This window comes from Aegilops tauschii, chromosome 1 (assembly GCF_002575655.3).
Source record: "Aegilops tauschii subsp. strangulata cultivar AL8/78 chromosome 1, Aet v6.0, whole genome shotgun sequence".
NCBI lineage: Eukaryota > Viridiplantae > Streptophyta > Magnoliopsida > Poales > Poaceae > Aegilops > Aegilops tauschii.
The window spans coordinates 339873846-339879841 of NC_053035.3; positions in this window are offsets into that span (position 1 = coordinate 339873846).

The following is a 5996-nucleotide window of genomic DNA, read 5'->3' on the forward strand; positions in this document are numbered from 1 at the left end:
ATTCTTCTCCTCCAACTCAAGCTTTTATTGCTTCCTTTTCCTCTCTTCATCCCCTCGGTACGAGCGACTAGTACTAGCCGCCGGAATGGTACTTCTAGGCACATTTCTCATTTCCTCTTCATCAACATCATCTCCGTCGTCATCCATCTTCAAAGATGAATTGACGCCCTTCACAGATTATGGATTGTCGTCCTCATACCTCATCTTCCACTTCTCATGCTCTTCCGACAAATCCGAGCAATGTAGGAGGCAAAATGGTTTGCCCTTCATGACCATTTGTTTGTACCTCTCTTGAGCTATCTCGTCCTAAAACATACGAATGCATAAAGTGATGAGAATGTTCAGAGTATTGGAAATATGGCAATAAAACAACAACAAAATTGCTTACATATTGAGCAATGGTTGAACCGCTAGGAGGAGCGTGCTTCACTTGCTCCTTGCAACCCGCCGAACGGATGCACATCGCTTGGACGTACCCCATCGTTTTGTGAGAGACTTGAGCGTATGTTTTGTTCTCCGCCCAAGATAAAATGTGAAACGCTCCTCAATGCACTTCTGATACTTTCATGCCGACTGATTATTCCCGACAATCACATCAAGGAGATATCTTGTCATGCCCAGATAAACGCAACATCCTCATCGGGCTTAAAGTTATTTCTCCGAATTGCCTTCTTCTTTGATGAGTCGGTGGCATCGAAATGATCAAATTCCATATCTTGGACGGAATCATGATAGGAAAGCGACAACGATGCGCCCTCGAAATCAACATCGTTTGTACCGAGTTCACCAATCATTATATTGAGAAAATCATCATTGTTGAGGGTCAATTCTCCCAAATTGAGGATGTCACTACTAAATCACAAACATTGCTCATTTGCCAACAATTTTGCACGGTGACCTCTCATTCAATCAAACAAAACCCTAATACACGACAAAGAATGTTTTTTACCTCATGGTCGTTGTTGATCCAACGCACGATTGGGAAGCCGCCCTTGTTTAGCCAGTTGCCAGAGGAAGCAAGGAGGGGCAAAGGCACCCGCAACGCCCTTCCCCTTCTTCTAGTTTGGTTCCTTTGTGAGGACCACCGCGACACTCCAGGCGAAGGCGAAGGCACCTCCGCTCGAGACTATTCACCGGTAGGGTAGAGGTTGGTCGTCGCTGTAAGTGCATCTAGTGCCACCCCTAGTTGGTTTTGGAGTATTGAAGACAAACCTGGTTGAGGGACTAATGTGTTTGTGAGAATTGCAGGATAACACAGGTAGTAGTCCCTCATTGAGTCGGTTTACCTACCGGAGATGACCCCTAAAAATGTATGAAGACATTGAAGACAATGGTGGTATGTGAAGATATTCACATTGAAGACTATGACAAGAGAAGGCATTGCGTGAAGACTATGGAGCGCGAAGACTTAGTTGTTTCGTTGTTTCCTTTTCTTCTTTGTTGAGTCGTAGGAACCACCGTACTGTTAAGTGGGGTCCTAGTGAACAAAGTCAGAATGACTGAAGTGATGCTCAACCAAAATCCTATGTCTTCGAGCGAAGACAATGAGAGCAAATCTTATCCAGAGCTGGATGAGTCAGCTTTACTTGTAGCCCAAGCAAAGTTGCCGCGTGTGTTTGAAATCTGACAGTTGGAACACGTGTCAGTTCCTTAGTGACCCAGGGTCATTTCGGACAAATCAGGTCGGGTTGCCTAGTGGCTATAAATAGCCCACCCCCTACATCATAAATTGGTGGCTGCTCAGAGTTAGTGCACGGCTTTTGTCGTTTGAGAGCAACCCACCTCCGAAGCTTTTGAGAGAGAGAAATCCTTGCGAGGACAAAGCCCAAACACCCAGAGCCAAAGAGTGTTAGGCATCACTGAAGTCTTTCTGTCCGCGTGACCTGAAGACTTGTTACACTTGAGGACTGTGAATCCTCCAGCCGGTTAGGCGTCGCGTTCTGAGCATCCAAGAGTCATTGTGGATCGCCGGTGAACGAAGTCTGTGAAGGTTTGGAAGTCTACCTTGAAGACTTACCAGAGTGATTGGGCGAGGATTGGGTGTCCTTAGCTCAAGGGGAATAAGGTGAAGACGCGGTCTTCTGAGTTGAATCTCAGCCTCCCTAACCAGACGTACAGTTGTCACAGCAACTGGAACTGGTCCAACAAATCCTGTGTCCTCAACAAGTGACTGGTTCTATCCTCTCCCTCTCCTTACTTACAGTTCGTCTTCGTGAAGTCATTGCCTATTTGCTTTACCTATTTGTCACTGTGTGACTACTATCGTCGTTTGGCTTCATAGCATCTTTCATCTCTACCTAGCTGCTATTAGTCTTCGTGCTTTCACTTCATTGCATACTTGACTATGGGTTGCTTAGTGTAGTTTACCTTCCGCTGCATATCAATAGGTTCATTTCTATTGTTTGTCTTCGAAACTCTCATGTTTTGAAGACTTCCATAAAAATCGCCTATTCACCCCCCCCCTCTAGTCGATAACTAGCACCTTCAATTGGTATCAGAGCAAGGTACTCCCTTGTTTTGTGTGATTCGGTTTAACCACCTGGAGTTTTAGCTATGACGACTGCAGGGATAATCAAAGTCTCCGTTGCTTGCCCCGTCTTCGATGGAACTGAATATCCCTACTGGAAGAATAAGATGCGCATGCATCTTGAGCCATTGATGTCGACCTCTGGTATGTCGTCAAGAATGGTGTTCCCAAGACTGGTGAAGGTGTCACCCCTGCTGATGTCAAGAAGTTTATTCAACTGGATTCTACTGCCAAGAACATCATCTGTGGTCATCTGACCAAAGGACAGTATGGCCGTGTGAGTGCTCTGGAAACGTCGAAGCTAGTCTGGGACTGGCTCTCCAAGGTCAATGAAGGCGTCTCAACCCAGAGAGATCAAAGGATCAGTGTTCTTCGCAACCTCTTCAACCGCTTCAAGAGAAACGACAATGAGAATGTCCAGCTCACGTTTGATCGGCTCACTGACATCACAAATGAGCTTCGTGCTCTCGGCGCCACTGAGATCACCAAGCATGAAATCGTCAAGACACTACTGAGATCACTTGACAGCTCGTTCCACACCCTTGCCCTCATGATACAAGAACGCCCTGACTTCAAGACACTCGATCCGTCTGATATACTTGAGAGGCTCAACACACATGAGTTCCAGCTATCTGAGAAAAGAGATATCTATGATCCCAACTACGGACGAACTCGTGCTTTGAAGGCAAAAGTTGTTTCCTCATCTGAAGAAGAATCTGACTACAGTTCTGATGATCCTGAAGACATTGGAAAGGAACTTGATATGCTTGTGAAGAAGTTCCAGAAGTTCACTAAGAAGAAGGGCTTCAGAAAGTCTTCACGATCCAGCTCAAGAAATGATGAAGCTTCCACTCATGACTACAAGAAGAGAACATGTCACAAGTGCAAGAAACCTGAACACTACATCTCTGAGTGTCCATAGTGGGACAATGAGAACAAGAAGAAGAAGAAGAAGAAGAAGAAGAAGAAGAAGAGCAAGGAATATGATTCAGATGACAAGAAGAAGAAGAAATCCTCAAAGTCTTCTTCCAAGTCCTCATCCAAGTCTTCATCTCATAAGAAGAGCTCATCTGGCAAGGCTCGTTCTTTTGTCGGCAAGGAGATGGATTCAGAGGAGGAGTCTGCTTCTGAGGAGGCGGAGGTGGAGTCTGAGGAGGTGTCCGACCTTGGCGTTGCAAGTCTGGCTCTAGCTACAGCCTACGTTGCCAAGTCCATCTTCAACACTGAAGACAATGGCTCCGTCACCAACGCTGAAGCTAATGACAAGGACGACTCTGCTCCCACCTACTGCTTCATGGCACGTGGTGCCAAGGTAAAATCACGTGATGCTTACTTTCAAACATCTAGTGAAGATGACTCTGATTGTGAATCCAAACCCAGCTACAAAACACTTGCTAAAATTGCAACTGAACAACAGAAAGCTATGGAACATACTCAAAAACTGTTAGATAAAAGCGATGACCTGTTGGACGCTGAAATGACCCGTTCTCAGTCCTTAATTGAAGACATAAAAAATCTTCATGTTAAGTACCAGGAACTTGAAAGTCGTCATGAAACGCTCTCAACAACTCATGAAAAGCTCTCCTATGATTATGTTCAAAGGAAGCAAGAGCTTGAGAAATTGAAAGCGACTCATGAAGATCTTCAAAAAGAGAATGAGTCACTTCGCGCTCAACAGATCAGTTCCGCTCAGGAAGGATTTGAACCACCATGTCTAAAATGCCTTGAGCGTGATAACGCTACTTCTGTTGCTAAATATTCTACTGCTGCTACTGTTGCAATATCTTCAACTGCTGATGTGGTAATTAACCCCTCTGCTGAGGATACCACTACTATTGCTGATGAAAATGCTAGGTTGAAGACATTGCTTGAAACAGGGACGTACAAAAGTCTCAAAGGGCATCAGACACTGTGCGATGTCCTCAAAAAGCAGATTCTGAACCGAAACCCTAGGAAAGAGGGTGTTGGGTTCGAGAGGAAAATGAATGTTGATGGCTCCTACTGGAAGCCTGAGCAGTACCCCAAAACCACATGGGTTGCTGCAAAGGGACCTTCGGTGGATCCATCCACCTTATCTGGCTTCACCTGTGCTAACCCTATTATCATTGATGAATCCTTTGATGCAAACTATAAACTGTTTAAGAATCAGAATGGTGAAGTGTTTGCCAGATATATTGGTACTAACTGCAGGAATGGGCCACCTATGAAGAAGATCTGGGTTCCCAAAAGTTGTCTTGAGAATCTTCCCGTGAATGTCAACATGACACCACCTGGGAAGAAGACAAATCCCAGACCAAAGGCTTCATATGGTCCAAAGGCTTCATACAGATACATGACTCAACTGAGTCACCCTAACGCCAATGTTTTGCAAGGAAACCATACTCATACTTATGAATATGAGCGTGTGTCTTCAAACCGCTATGTTCATAAAACTAAGAACTTTTCTGCTTATTCATATGAGTATCATTCTTCTCCTGCTAGGCTATTTGCTAGGGCTCCAAAGCCAAAGTTCTCAGATGCTGCACTTAGACTCATTGCTTCTAAGCCACCCCTGAAGATGTGGGTGGTTAAGAAGAATTAACTTTCTTTTGCAGGGAAAGGTCTCTAGCCGGAAATCAAAGGCGTCTGATGCTATAGCTGGGGACCTAAAACATCTTGTAGGGCGCAAGATCAAATGCCCAAATGGTCTCACTATGTATTTTGTTCCTGAATCGTTTGCCAATCATCCTATCAGTCCTAATCTTGATCTGAGCTTTGATAATCCTCTTGCCCGTCAAATGTTTATGCTTCACAATACTCTTGGTGAAGCCTATCCCCCTAACTGTACTGTAGGGTATGACACCTCATGCTTCAGAATGGATTATGGACAGCGGATGCACTAATCATATGACCGGTGATCAAAGTCTTCTCATGGACTCAACCTTATGTCCATCTGACAAGAGTCACATCACATTTGCTGACACTGGTAAAACCAAGGTATTGGGTCTAGGTAGAGTTGCAATCTCAAAGGATCAACACATGGATAAAGTGATGCTTGTTGAATCCCTTGGTTTCAACTTAATGTCTGTCTCAATGCTTTGTGACTTGAACATGATTGTGATATTTGGAAAATATCGTTGCCTTGTACTAATGGAATCTGACAAGTCTCTAGTCTTCGAAGGGTACCGGAAAGATGATCTGTACATGGTAGATTTCTCAGCAGGGCCACAGCTTGCCATATGCCTTCTTGCAAAAGCTTCAGAGTGCTGGCTCTGGCATCGGAGGCTAGGGCATGCTGGCATGAGGAACTTACACACTCTCGCAAAGAAGAAGCATGTCATAGGCATCGAGGGCGTCAAGTTCAAGAAGGATCACTTGTGCGGTGCCTGCGAAGCTGGAAAGATGACTAGGGCCAAGCATCCCTCGAAGACAATCATGACGACATCTCAACCCTTTGAGCTGCTACACATGGACTTATTTGGCTCTACTC